Source organism: Notothenia rossii (assembly GCF_949606895.1).
Source record: "Notothenia rossii genome assembly, chromosome: 11".
In the NCBI taxonomy this organism is placed as follows: Eukaryota; Metazoa; Chordata; class Actinopteri; order Perciformes; family Nototheniidae; genus Notothenia; species Notothenia rossii.
The window spans coordinates 21101743-21115432 of NC_136910.1; the positions used below are offsets into that span (position 1 = coordinate 21101743).

The window sequence follows — 13690 nt, forward strand, 5'->3', positions numbered from 1 at the left end:
CGGCATTTTCGTCTAAAATTGTAGATGTTTTCATTTAACCAGGGGGAGTGGTTAACTGCTAACAGCTTTCTAGTAACCATGGGGGCGACCTCGTCTAGAATACTAGAGCAGTGGGTGTTAAAGGAGTTAACCATGAGATCTATGTCGACATGGGAGGGGTTTACTATGTTGCTGTCAAATTTAGAGGCGAATTTATTCGCTGTCAGGATGTTGATAACGCGCGAGCATTTAACTCGCTTCCCCAGAACAACGTCATTATCAAACAGTGTGTTAAACAGGACACAATAATGATCAGAGACAGTCAACTCTTCAGTGCAAATCGAATTAATCTTTAAACCAGTAGTAAATACAAGATCAAGCGTATTACCTTTTGCATGGGTGGGACCAGAAACATGTTGCGTAAAGTTAAATGATTCTGTGACATTCAAAAAGTTTACAGCAAAGGAGTCCGAGCTATCGTTGACGTGAACGTTAAAATCCCCAACCATCAAAACTCTATCAAAGCGGATGATGGAAGCTAAAAAATGTCCGAAATCCGTAATAAAATTTGCGTTTCTGCCCGGAGGGCGATAGATCAAAATGCAGTAGAAAGGGTTGGCGCGACCAACTTTGGAGACTGAGACCTCAAAAGTGGAGAAAGTTCCGCAGCTCACTGAACGTGTAGAGAAGCCGTCCCTGTTTATTATGGCAAGGCCCCCGCCTCGGCCTGTTGTTCGCGGGACACAGGAGTAAGAGCAGTCCGGGGGACATAGTTCGTTGAGAGCAGCAAATTCCTCGGTCTTCTGCCACGTCTCCGTGATGAACAGAAAGTCCAAGTCCTTAGATGTGAAGAGATCATTCAGAGCGAACGATTTGTTAGCGATTGAACGGGCATTCAACAGACCCACGCTGATGTTATCGGAGCCGGCCCTCCCGATGGTGGAAGCCCGAGGTAGAGAACGCAGACACCCAGGCACTGAAGCCACACTGGAGAACACTGCGCGTCTTCTTACCGGGACGAAAGCCGGGAGCTGCATCGAGGAGGCAGGTAGAATTGGACGGAGACAGGACGGTCTCACAGTACAGCCAGCCGCCGTGGATACGGCGAGGAGTGCAGACCAGGGACGATCACAGGTAAGATTTCTCAGTCTCACCGAAACGCCCGCTCGTCTACCCCGTCTTCGCGTACGCTTCGTCCGGGTGCAGCCAGGGCAGGGAGCCCAGACAGCCCGAGGCAGATGTTGGCGTAGGGCGCCATGAGCGCTCCAGAAATCATAGTGGTGTTGCATGGGGGATAACGCTGAGAAACCGATATCCAGCAGAGTCTGACGAGCATAAACTCTAGCCGATTTGGCACTTTTTAGAAAGGACGTTACAAACAAAACCACGAAAAACAGAAGAGGTAGGAAGCGAAAATGACGAGCTGCCAACACAGGCGCGGCCATCTTGCCTAAGCAGCTTTGTGGGTGTCTCCATGTCAGCATACGAGGGAACCAGCAGCCAGTCAGCATACGAGGGAACCAGCAGCCAGTCAGCATACGAGGGAACCAGCAGCCAGTCAGCATACGAGGGAACCAGCAGCCAGTCAAACAGATCTATTAAAAAAATTAAAAAGAAAATTAAAGAGCCAAGAAGGAATCACCAAAAAAGCAAAGGCTGCACTAAGAAAAGTCAGGAAGGAAAATGCAGCTCTCAAGAAAACAATGACAATTAGGGACAACAAATATAAGAAAACGTTTTCAAAAGACCAACTTAAGGCATTAGGCAGACTCACCAGAAAGGGGATGAAATAGAGCAATGAGACAATTAAGAAGGCTTTAAAAATTTGCTTTGCGTGCGGACCAACCGGTTACAAAACTCTGCAGGAATTGCAGATTCCCCTTCCAGGAATAAGGACACTGCAAAGAAGGATGCAATGTGTTAAGTTTGAGCCTGGTGTGTAACAGCTAACATCACTGCCCCTCCACCCGTAACATCACTGCCCCTCCACCTGCCAACATCACTGCCCTCCACCTGCCAGCACCCAGCCAGAGGAGCGCAAACAACAAAAACCTTGGTGGCTCTCTACTCATGTTGTTACAGTTGTCTTGGTTGCAGCTCTCAATTTTTTTTTTTGCAGTTTCCACATCTTTAGAAAATATGAAATAAATGAAGTGAAATCAACCTCTTCTCTGGAGAACAAACTTTGATTTCTCTGTCTTGTGAGTTTGCAGTCTTGCAGTTTTGCTCCTCCACCTGTAACATCACTGCCCTTCCACCTGCCATACAGTAGGTTACTAACAAGATTACTTATATAATACAGTGATAGAATACATGTTTAGTATGCTTACTTATATAAAACAGTAGTATTAAAGTTACCTTGTGTTTCACTCTCACTTAAGTCCCTCTCCCTTTGCCATCAATCCAAAATCAGCTGAGCTGCAACATTATACAGACAGGTAATAATCAACATAATCACAAGGACACAATATGGCTCTGCTAAAAACACTCACTCTTACACGCACCAAAGTTATATTTATCTAATATTTAACTCCCTCCACCCCCGCATACAATCCCGTTTAGAAGCCCCTCTTCTCTAATTCAACAACGTTGGACGAAATGACATTAAGAGAACGGAATTTACAATTAAAAGGCTGTTCAACGTGTGTTGCTAACTTGATCCGGTATCCTAGCTTTATCTGTTATCTGTAAACGTTCCCTAAATCTACTAATTTAGGGATAATCCACTGACATCCTTTAATACACATGTTAATTTGAATCAGATGTAGCCTACTGATAATATCCGCAATATAAATCTTTAAACTTCTTCTTACCTTTAAAAGTCTGTCACGAACGGTCTATTATGCTGCAACTCTACTGCGCTGCTAGCCTTGGCGCTAACTTCCGGGGAACGATTGAGAGGCTCCACGATCCGCCATTGCTGTAAAAAAGTGGTCCATTGGAGTGAACGGAGATGACATAACTCTCAGTCTATACGGCGCTGGGGTGGGGGAGCCGGGGGCTCGGATCCTTGTCACCTTTTTCATACCTGATGAGTTTGCATCCCTGTATGTTAAAAAGCCTCAGTCACCTTAATTCATGTAATAAAAACATCTCAGGTCAGTAACACTCAAAGCTAAATGTGCAATACCATGTTCAGCTATGTTACTATTTATAATGTTATTGTTGTTACATCAGAAGATGTACATATTGAAATGATTTCTTAACTTACAGTAGGCTATTTTTTACAATGTGTGTTGGAAGGATTTATTAAATTACAATGAATATTGTCATTGTTGAAGGCTTTTAGAGAAGGGTGAACTATAAGCCTGAATTACATAACATTTTATACCTAAAAACATAAAAGCCACAATAAATAAATCACAATTATTGTAGTTATTTTTACCTCCTGTATTGCTTTAAACCCACCAGCTTTTATGGTGTTTTTACGTCACTAACTGTAAGCTTGTCACATACAGTCTATGGTCACTCATAGTAACATCCAGTTAATTTAGCTGCTGGAGAAGAAAGATCAGGGGGGGGGAGAGCTGTGGTTGATGGGCCATTAGTTGTGAAAATACACAGCTGAGAGCTGCCGTTTCATTCAGACTGTTTAAAAAATGGTAACAACGGACTATTTTTCTTAGCGGATGCATGTCAATTTAAATCAATACATACAACTATTTTTTAAATCAATAAAAACATTTTCTAAATCCAATGAACAACAAAAATAAAATAAGCTACATTAATTTTTATTGGCTATGGTAGTTATTGGTTATGTTCACATACTTATTTGATTATTAAAATGTAAACCGATCTTTTTCATATGGGCGTTTTAGAGTTGTGCCCCCTAGATCAGGTCTCTAGTAATTGTGTGCTCAAAGTGCACCAGATTGAAGCATTTTACATACCCCCGGACCCCCCTAAAGGATGTGACGTCCACCCCCCAATTCAAACATGTTCATACAATACTGAATACATTTGAAGCCATTTTTACGTCTATTACCTATGTCAATAAGTTTCTGCAGTGTATTTGTCTTTTGTAGAAATCTTTCATTTATTCTTTACACATAAGATGTCGCCTAAAATCTCACCTAGGGCAGCAAATTGTCTAGAACCGGCCCTGGTACTAGGCCTCAAGAGCCTTCCTTGTGCTGACACTTAGAAACAAATTGGCGGGGCGCACTTCGCACGCACTAAAAAATTCCACGCGCTCCGCGCTCACATTATGCTGGGCCCACGTGCCTTAGCACCGCTGCCATGACTCCATCCTAGGGGAAACACTGATAAACCTGTTAATGTACGCATTCAAACACTTTTTCTTTTACCAGCTGTATTCACCTTGCAGGTGCAGCTATGTGGCTTTGATCCTGGATAAAGTGTTTAAGTCATGGATGTTTAAAGTTTAACGTCTTCATATTTGTCTAATATTATAGTTGACTTTTCATTCAGGAAGTATGACGCGCTGCGCTGTCAGTACGCTTGTCCATGTTTGTGATTGGTCGAATGCTCCAAATACCACCCCTTTCATGTGAACGCGCACCTAACTAGATAGGGCACAGCTGGCTTGAGCGATCCACTTGATAACCCGTGTCGTAGGACCGTCAGGTGGGTCGCGAAATACAAAATAAAAAAATTAAATTTTCTTTTTTTTCACACTGTTGGAATATCAAAACAACGGCCCGCCCGGGGTGCAAAACGCATCAATGAAAGCGACCCTCTACCACACAAAACAACACCTGTAAATAACCCAATTTGTGTTCTTTGACATTGAAAAGGATATTGCATTGTGTTTGTTACTTTCGTTGCAGTCTTAAGTGTAATTTGGCATGCTTTTATTTTTAAGGCGGGTGTACGCTGTTGATAGTTGTTGTTGCTATGGAAACAAGAAACCTTTCACAACGGGCGGAACTTGTCATAAAGTCCCCGATAATAAAGCCCACCCATTTAGAGGGAAGATATGATTGGTCAATTGTACTGTCATTTGACATTACTCTCTCGTTCAGTTACTATAGCTGGCCCTCTGTGAATTCATAGCTGAACGTCCAACAGCTCCTGTCTTCACCTCGCAGAGACGAGCTGAATAGGCAGATTCAAAGGATTTATTTCTTTGGAAATCTTATTTTAAATACAATTTAATCAAGTTATTTTTGGTAAAACTAATGACAAATATTACTAAAAACATATTTAAAAAATATATATAAAGAAAAATATAATTTGTTTCAATGTTTTTAAATATTATTTTGTAGAATATCTTAGGCCCTCAGAGACAGGCTCGCCACTGGTAAAACATCTCTCATACACACATGTGAAACGCTCTCACAGACACACACAACAGCGTTGCAGTCGGGAAGAAAAGCAATGTGGAGCGAGAGAGAGAGAGCGAGAGAGCAAGAGAGAGAGCAAACCTTTATCTATTTAATAAAGTTGTAAAAAATAAAGTAAGAAATCATTCCAATGTGTACTATAGGACAGTAAAAAGTTTAAAAGGGGAGGGATTAGTAAAATATGCATAAATAAAAAGAAAGAATGCTAACTAGGTAACATACGATAAGAATAAACAAGTTTAAATTATTTGTTGTGATCATATTCTAAAGATGTTTGGATTATTGAAAAGTATACAGCTCCCTTTCATCTGAGTGTTGAGAGCTGTATCCATAAATTCATGTTGTGCTCAAAGTAGGGCTGCTCGATTATGGCAAAAATCATAATCTCGATTATTTGGGTCAATAATTGATATCACGATTATTAAAAACGATTAATCATTTACTTTGAAAACATCAATTTATTGAAGAAAATAATTTGAAAAGTATGTTTTTAACAGTTGATTACCCTGAACTTTAAGTATATTTCAACTGAAAAACCTATTTAAAAAAAATAAAAATCGTAATTGCGATTTAAAATACGATTAATTGAGCAGTCCTAGCTCAAAGTGCACCAGATTGATGCATTTGACTTCAACATCTTCCTGGGGGTGCATGCCCCCAGACCCCCCGAGAGGATATGACGTCCACCACCAAATAAAGCAGGTTAAAATAATTGCATACATTTTATTTAAGTAAACACTGAAAACGGGTCCCACAGACCCAAACAGCACACAAAGGTTAAGGGTAGCATATAATAATGTTAAAATGTGCTAAATATATACACTGCAAAAGACAAAAAAGAGCTCACGACTTGTTTTATTTTTTGAAAGTAGCTCTCATCCTAAAAAAGGTTGGAGACCCCTGTTATAGAACGATACATTTTCACAATTTTAAACTTGGCCTACTATTTTATTGGAGCGATGAGGAACAGGTGGGGCTTGAAAAGGCCCACCTGTTCAAAGTGGGGAATGACAGAAAAAGTTTGAGAACCACTGGATTAGGCTAACTCAAACATATCCAGGTTAGGTTGAACCAGCTTCGTAGTACAGGCCCCAGGACTTTAAATTCAACGTATATATTTTCCGGTTTTTTACACTAGGTCTGCGTCAGAGATATGCAGCAGAGCAGCATCAGAATTACAGGTCTGAAATATACGTTGAGCTTCCTGTCTGTGGGAGGAACTCAGGCAGGGTGGTTACACAGGGTGGTTACACCGAGGTTGGAGGAAGTTCAGAGAAGGCCTCAGCTTATGAAAAACAGTTCACCTTTTAGTTTGTTAACTACTACTTAAGATGTCAATGATGACGATTAAACATATACAAGTATAGCTTGTGACATGTGTGTGGTAGGCTACATGATCAAATGTGTGTGCGTTAAACATGCTTAGGGAAAATGTGTGTGTGTTCATTGCAGTGGCTATATATGCTGTATGATTGTTGCTACTGTGAGGGGGCATTTCCGCGATTGGCTGCTGTGGCAGCAGGTGATGTACTTCCCATTATTGTTTGTTTGTTTGTTTGTTTGTTGCAACAACTAAATAATAATTACTGATCAGCTAGGTCTGTGTTTGTGTTTTATTGATTCCTCTCTGTTTCATTCTTTCCTGTTTTGTTATGCTGGACCGCCACAACAAACTAATGATAACATTGTCTTTTTATCATTCATCAAAGATAACAGAAAAACATGCATTATGTAGGCTACTATGGAGGGGACTCTGACAGAGGATTACTCACAAAGTACACAGTAAAAGTACTTCATTTCATTTCTGGTAGTGTAGCACCCATAAGGTTGAAGTCGTCTACCTGTACATGCATGTTTATACCACAAAGGGGCAGATCACCTGATGGTTCATCATTGTTTTATGCTGGAGATGAGCAGAAGAAGTATATCTGTGTGTTGTGCTTTGAGATCGTTTGAGATGCTGACATCTTGCACATGTGCCTTGTGGAAGTTAATAAATGAACGTTTTCAACACCTATAATACCCTTGCGGTCTGAGTGGTGTAACAGTAGCAGTCAAATTAGTACCGAGTCCAACAGTGTCAGTTTTATTAAGAATTTGTGGACAAAAATATTTGTATCACTCATTGAATGCAAGGAAAAAAATGAAAAGCAGCTGATTTGAAAAAACAAACTCGAGAGTAGGCTTGGGCGGTATGACGGTATTACGGTATACCAGGGTATTTCGAAATCCCGTCGGTATGATTTTCAATACCGTGACGTCACAGACTGTGCGCCAAATCACAGATGCGTTTCATTCTATTACACTGACACGGAGTTTTGACAGGGACGACATTGGTTGTAATGCACAGCACGCGCCAGCAGAGGGCAGGGGAGGGCAGTCCGTCTTTCCCGCTCTCAGAGCTCAGCACAGAGCTGAGTTGAGCAAGATGGCGTTTGCATTTGCCGGCCCCGAACTCGGACAACTAGTAAAAAAGAAAAATGCCTCTGCGCCTGTTTGGGACTATTTTGGGTTTACTCGTCGCCAGTGACTTCATCCAGCACAACGAGAGACAGAGGCACTTCTTTGGGAATGTTTAAGACGGGGTGAGTGAGTGTTGACCATTTTTAATCCTATGCAACTGGTTGATGGTTTTGTAGTCGAGGTCGGACGGTTTTAAAAACGAAAGCATTTACGTGCTAAACATTCACGCGAGTAATCCAATGAATCAAATGGAAATAAGGTTTTTAACACATGCACGGAATAATATTGCCAAATTAGTTAGTGAATATAGCAAACTTTATTCAATAAGTCAAGTATTTACTCCCGGAAAATCTTTATGTATGATGATATATTGTTAACTTAGCTCACAATGGAAACAACGTCGGACATCTACAAACGCGTCCTGTATCCGATCTCAAAATGTGCCATTTGCACAATGTGTCATGTATGCAGCCCTTGTTTTGCACTTGCGCGCACGTCGCGGCACTTTGCGAGCGTCTACCGGCTCGGGCTGCATTTTACACCGAACATATAATATGCCGTTCGAAAAATCTATTTGCCGCCGAACGCCACCTCGCTCAAGTCGACCCAAGTCATACCGTCATATACCGTATACCACGGTATGATGTCAGCAAGGTATGACGGTATGAAACAAATGATACCGCCCAAGCCTACTCGAGAGGTCGGCTGAGCTGACCGCAGTGCAGAATCGCTGTATATTTGAAATCTCCTAACAATGTTGTCCATTTTAGAAATAGGCCTATTATATTTACAGCCCTTAATAACATTCATTTTCTGGGCTCAAAGTGTGTCTTGGCCGTTTTCATTGTGATCGCTAAATTCCCCTTGTTTATAATAATCACAGTTCCTTCAACAGGATACTGTAGTGATTCAAAGTGTGATTTTAGCATAGCCTACGATTTCAAAACAAAAGCACTCGTACTATGAGTGCTTTTGTTTGAAATCAATATCGTGAGTTTTGTCTGCGCTCTTATTTTGTAAGGTAACTTCCGGTAGCAGAATATGAAAAAACTGTAGTTTTTTTGTTTCTGTTTTCTAGTGATTTTATTTTTTGTTTTGAGAAGTAGAAAATGAAAATCATCCAGTTTTTTAAGTTTAGTAAATCCCTTTTTGACCATGATAAAGAAAAACGCCTTGTATTTCAATTTTGGTTTTCAATTTTAAAACGAAAATCTAATTTTTTATTTTTTGAATTTCCATTTGTGAAAAGAAAATCCAATGACCAAAACATACACTGACCGTGAAGTAACACTGATCCCATCAAGACACAAAACACTTTAGATGTAACCCTTTTCAGAAGCACCAGGAACAGGCAGTTTTATCCCGCAGCCTGTCAATAATACAACTGTATATATTTGTATTCCACAGTTTGCAGTATTTGTTCTACTGTACAGTATTTAAATGTACATTATGTTTTATTTTATTCTGTCCAACATGTTCACAGCTTACCTACTTCTGCATTTGACTTGCTGTTTTGCATCACTTGCACGATGATTGCACTTTTTTATGTCCTTATTTATTTATGTCTTACCTATATTGTATGCTACACTGTTGGTGGAGCCAAGATGAATGTTGTTTGTTCACATGATCTTTTCATGAGTGAAAATAAGATTCCAATTTATGATGAAGTTGAGCAGTTTTGATATATTCCATGCAACAAATCATGACAGACAGTAACTCAAATTGCCCAAAATCAGTTTTGTTAAATGTTACAGGGACTGTGATAAAGGTGACACTGTTCTGATTGCACTAAAACACGTTTCTTTACCCTTATTCTGATGTTTGATTTCAAATTGTGCAAAAACAACACAACATCAACACAACATCAACACAGGCTGGTAGTCCCCTGTGTGGTTCTCCCATGCCGTCATGCTTCTATAATAAGAAGCCTCCTATAGAACACCCATGTGTAGGGGATGTGGGCACGCGACAACTCCTCACGTGTGTCACTTGTGACGAATACTTCTACAGGGGTCCTAATCCTCAGTTCCTACAGCAGCCACGTGAGCCTCTCACACAGTATCAGGTTGGTCACACTCACTGGTCTGTAAATCATCTGTGTGAAGGTCAACACAGATGGAGACTCTAGCAGCATTAAAGGAGCTTTAACTTATCTGTTATATTCTTATACAGTACGTGTGGAACGAGAGAGTGCAGAGTTGATATTTAGCAGCCTATACTTACACTTTGGCCCTCCTATATGAGATGGTATAAATGTAGTGACACAGAAATATCATAGTGATGGGTATTATCTAGAGATGTCCCGATCCGATCACGTGATCGGGGAATCGGAGCCGATCACGTGATTTTGAAAAGATCGGAATCGGGAGAAAAAAATCGGGGATCGAGAATTTCTCTTTATTTTTTTGATATAAAATATTTTGTTATTATTATTTAATGTTACAAAACAAAAATGACCATGTTCACGTCTTAAAGTTATCCTGAGGCCTTAGTTTTGGTTTAAAATTACAAAACATCATGTATGTGTTGCTTCTTTTGGGCTTGTTTTCATAGACCTGGTTGCTTATTTCTCTCAAATCTGGCAACAGAGTGGGCAGGGCGCAGTGTCTAATAGTAGCAGTAAGCCAACGAGAGGCTACGTTCAGCTGGTGACTCGGGAGTCGGGACAGAGAATATGTCAGGACTTTGAAAGTATTATAAAATTGAAAGCGAAGGCAGTGTAACAGCCAGATGCAATGTTTGCAAGGCGGAGGTTCCGCGTGGTGGAAAGAACAGAGCTACGTTCAACACGACCAATCTAATACGCCACCTGAGAAACAAACACCAACAACAACACGGCGAGTACACAGCGGCCACTCAAGTAACGGCATTGAAACAACCGACACTTTCAGAGACTTTTAAAAGGAAAGAGAAACTGCCCCAGAACAGTGTAAAGGCCAAAAAAATAACAGCCAAGATAGCTGAATTCATCAGTTCAGTTGAATTATACTTAAAGTTCAGGGTAATCAACTGTTAAAAACATACCGTTACATTTTTCTTCAATAAATGGATGTTTTCAAAGTAAATGGATAATCGTTTTTAATAATCGTGATATCAATTATTGACCCAAATAATCGAGATTATGGTTTTTGCCATAATCGAGCAGCCCTAGACTGTATATATAAAGGTATTCAATCAATCAATCAATGTTTATTTATATAGCCCAATATCACAAATGTTACATTTGTCTCAGTGGACTTCACAGTTTGTACAGAATATCAGTATGGCAATACGACACCCTCTGTCCTTAGACCCTCTGTCCTTAGACCCTCACATCGTACAAGGAAAAACTTCCAGAGAATTCTCACACTATCAATGGCGGTTCTAGACCAATTTGACTGGGGGGTCCAGGCTGGGGCCAGTATTTTTTGCTGAGGGGGGCACAATAAATGCAGGACGAAAAAGACAAAGACAGTACGAAGTAATTGAGCATAAGAAAACAATGCAATACAGTTATTGGTATTTGTTTCATTACACATATTTATGTCAGATACTTATAGTTACAGCTTTTACGCTGTAAGGGGGTCTCCAATCTTTTTTAAGATGAGCTACTTTAAAAAAATTAAACAAGTCGTGAGCTACTTTTACTCCTCTTTTTTGCAATGTGTATATTTAGTATACATTTTAACATTATTATATGCTCACCTTTAACCTTTGTGTGCTGTTTGGGTCTGTGGGACCCGTTTTCAGTGTTTACTAAAAGAAAATGTATGCAATTTAATTATTTTAAACTGCTTTATTTGGGGGGTGGACCTCACATCCTCTAGGGAGTCCGGGTGCATGCATTTCTTTTTAAATGTTGAAGTTAAAAGCATCAATCTGGTGCACTTTAAGCCAGCGTTTCCGCTAGGGGGGCGTCTTGCCGTCATTTGACGCCCTTATTTAGCTCGGGACGCCCTGAACTTGAGCCGAGGGCGTCCAAAAATATTAATAATTCGAGAGAAGATCGAGAGTTTTTATCGCTTGAAATAACGAAAAGGAAAAAGGACAAGGACATCCCTCTGTTGGAGGGGCAAAGGAGTCTGGTGGGATTATTTTCGGATTATTGAAGATCGTTTCTCCGACATCGGCAGTGCCTGCTAGAGGACAACAGGAAACGTGCGCGATAGGGACGCGATGAGTGGTGCTAGTGGAGCACGCGCGTGAGCTGTGAGCACCAGAGCCTCGCAGCGGCGAAACTGAGGCTCCGTGGTAAACTGTGGTAACATGAAGAGCCGTTTGGGAGCCGAAACAGCCGGCGCTTTCAGAGAGCCGAGCCAAATGATCCGGCTCACTAACGTAAAAAAGAAAGTGTCTATAAGGGACGGCTCCAGTCAAAATTCAAGCACCCCTCAGCTCTGGTCTGGCGGAAACACTTAAGCACAACATGAATGTATGGATAAAGCTCTCAACACTCATATGAAAGGGAGCTGTATACTTTTCAATAATCCAAATATCTTTAGAATATGATCACAACCAATAACAAATCATTTAAACTTATTTATTCTTATCTTATGTTACCTATAGTTAGCATTCTTTCTTTTTATTTATGCATATTTTACTAATGACTCCCCTTTTAAACAGTTTTTTTTTTTTTTTACTGTCTTATAGTACACATTGGAATGATTTCTTACTTTATTTTTTACAACTATATCAAATAGATAAAGGTGTGCTCTCTATCTATCTCTCTCGCTCTCTCTCTCTCGCTCTGTCTCACTCGCTCACAGAGGCTGTGTGCTGCTCCGTGGCGATGACGGCTTGAGTTAAACATATTTGTAAAGTGGGGGAAACAGGATTTCGACATGTCCCCCCTGTCCCCAGTGGAAATTACGCGGAGAACCCTGCTCTAATGGGTCCCACTAGAATGACAAATATCGTTAGTTCCGCCTATTCCGTCAGCCAACGAACAGTTTAATCATAAACCTTTTATTTATTTATTTTCATTTTCAGGGGGCCCACAGGGGGGTCCAAAGTCAGTGTTAGGGGGGCACCCCCCCCTAGAACCGCCCCTGCACACTATTAATCAAACTTCCCTTCGTACATTTATGAGTTTTTAGTGGTTTTTAGCCACATAAAGACGAGTTTTGTGTGTCACATAAGCCATTATGAGTTTCCATAAAGCCAATATTACAGGACAACAATAAGTTAAGGTAGCACTCATTATGACACACATAGTCTAATCTTCAGTCAAGAAATAGCAGCTGTTGCACGTTGTCATGGAATAAATAGAGAACTTCCAAATGGAAACCAACAACCATTTCAGTACTTATTCGAAATATTCAACAAAACAAAAATGTAAGCAGAAGCAGCATTAATAGCAGAAATATTTAAGTGTCAACAACACAAGCACAAACAAACCTGTAGACACTCAGGAGTCGCACAGAGTATTCATAAGTGCACATACTGAACATTAAAGAGGCAAGACATAAACATAGACATATTAGCACCTTACCTTGTTGAAGAGAAGTCTGGAAAGAGTTATGCTAGTTAGTTAGCATCCACAGCACCAGCCTCACATCATACTGTAGGCCGACAGGTGCTGCGAGCAGCAGCCTAAGAAGAGGTGCTGTTGACGGGCAGAGGAGCGGGCTTGCTGCGGGTGTAAACGGCATTTCTCCTTAAAATTGTCACACTAATAACGACTTTTTTATAAAATGACGCACTTGAACCAGAACGTATGCGGACCACACAGGCCTGCGGGGCACGAGCAGTTTAAATATCCCGCCTTATAAGTAAGGGTGCGTTTGATTTACACCGCAACGACAGCTAGATGTCAGCGTGGAAGTTTAACGTCAACAGCCGATTTAAGAAGAATGCATGAATGGAGTGGTTGCTTTCAAGAGGGATATTCCTCAATCATGGTTATTGGAGTCTTACTGTCGCTTTCATAAGATGCAAAATATATATTATTAATATAATAGCCT

The 13690-nt window shown here is 40.6% G+C and overlaps 1 long non-coding RNA gene across 3 annotated transcripts; it reads right to left on the reverse strand.

The window, feature by feature from the left end:
• Positions 1 to 215: 215 nt before the first annotated feature.
• LOC307025754 lies at positions 216 to 13353 on the reverse strand. Of its 3 annotated transcripts, none has more exons than XR_013804251.1 (5): positions 13219 to 13353; positions 2793 to 2899; positions 2338 to 2397; positions 1754 to 2237; positions 216 to 1574 (listed from the first exon to the last, which is right to left on the reverse strand). It is a non-coding gene; the product is annotated as an uncharacterized lncRNA (long non-coding RNA). The 3 variants fall into 3 exon arrangements; XR_013804252.1 differs by having other exon boundaries at positions 1754 to 2255; XR_013804253.1 differs by having other exon boundaries at positions 1754 to 2397.
• Positions 13354 to 13690: the final 337 nt, after the last annotated feature.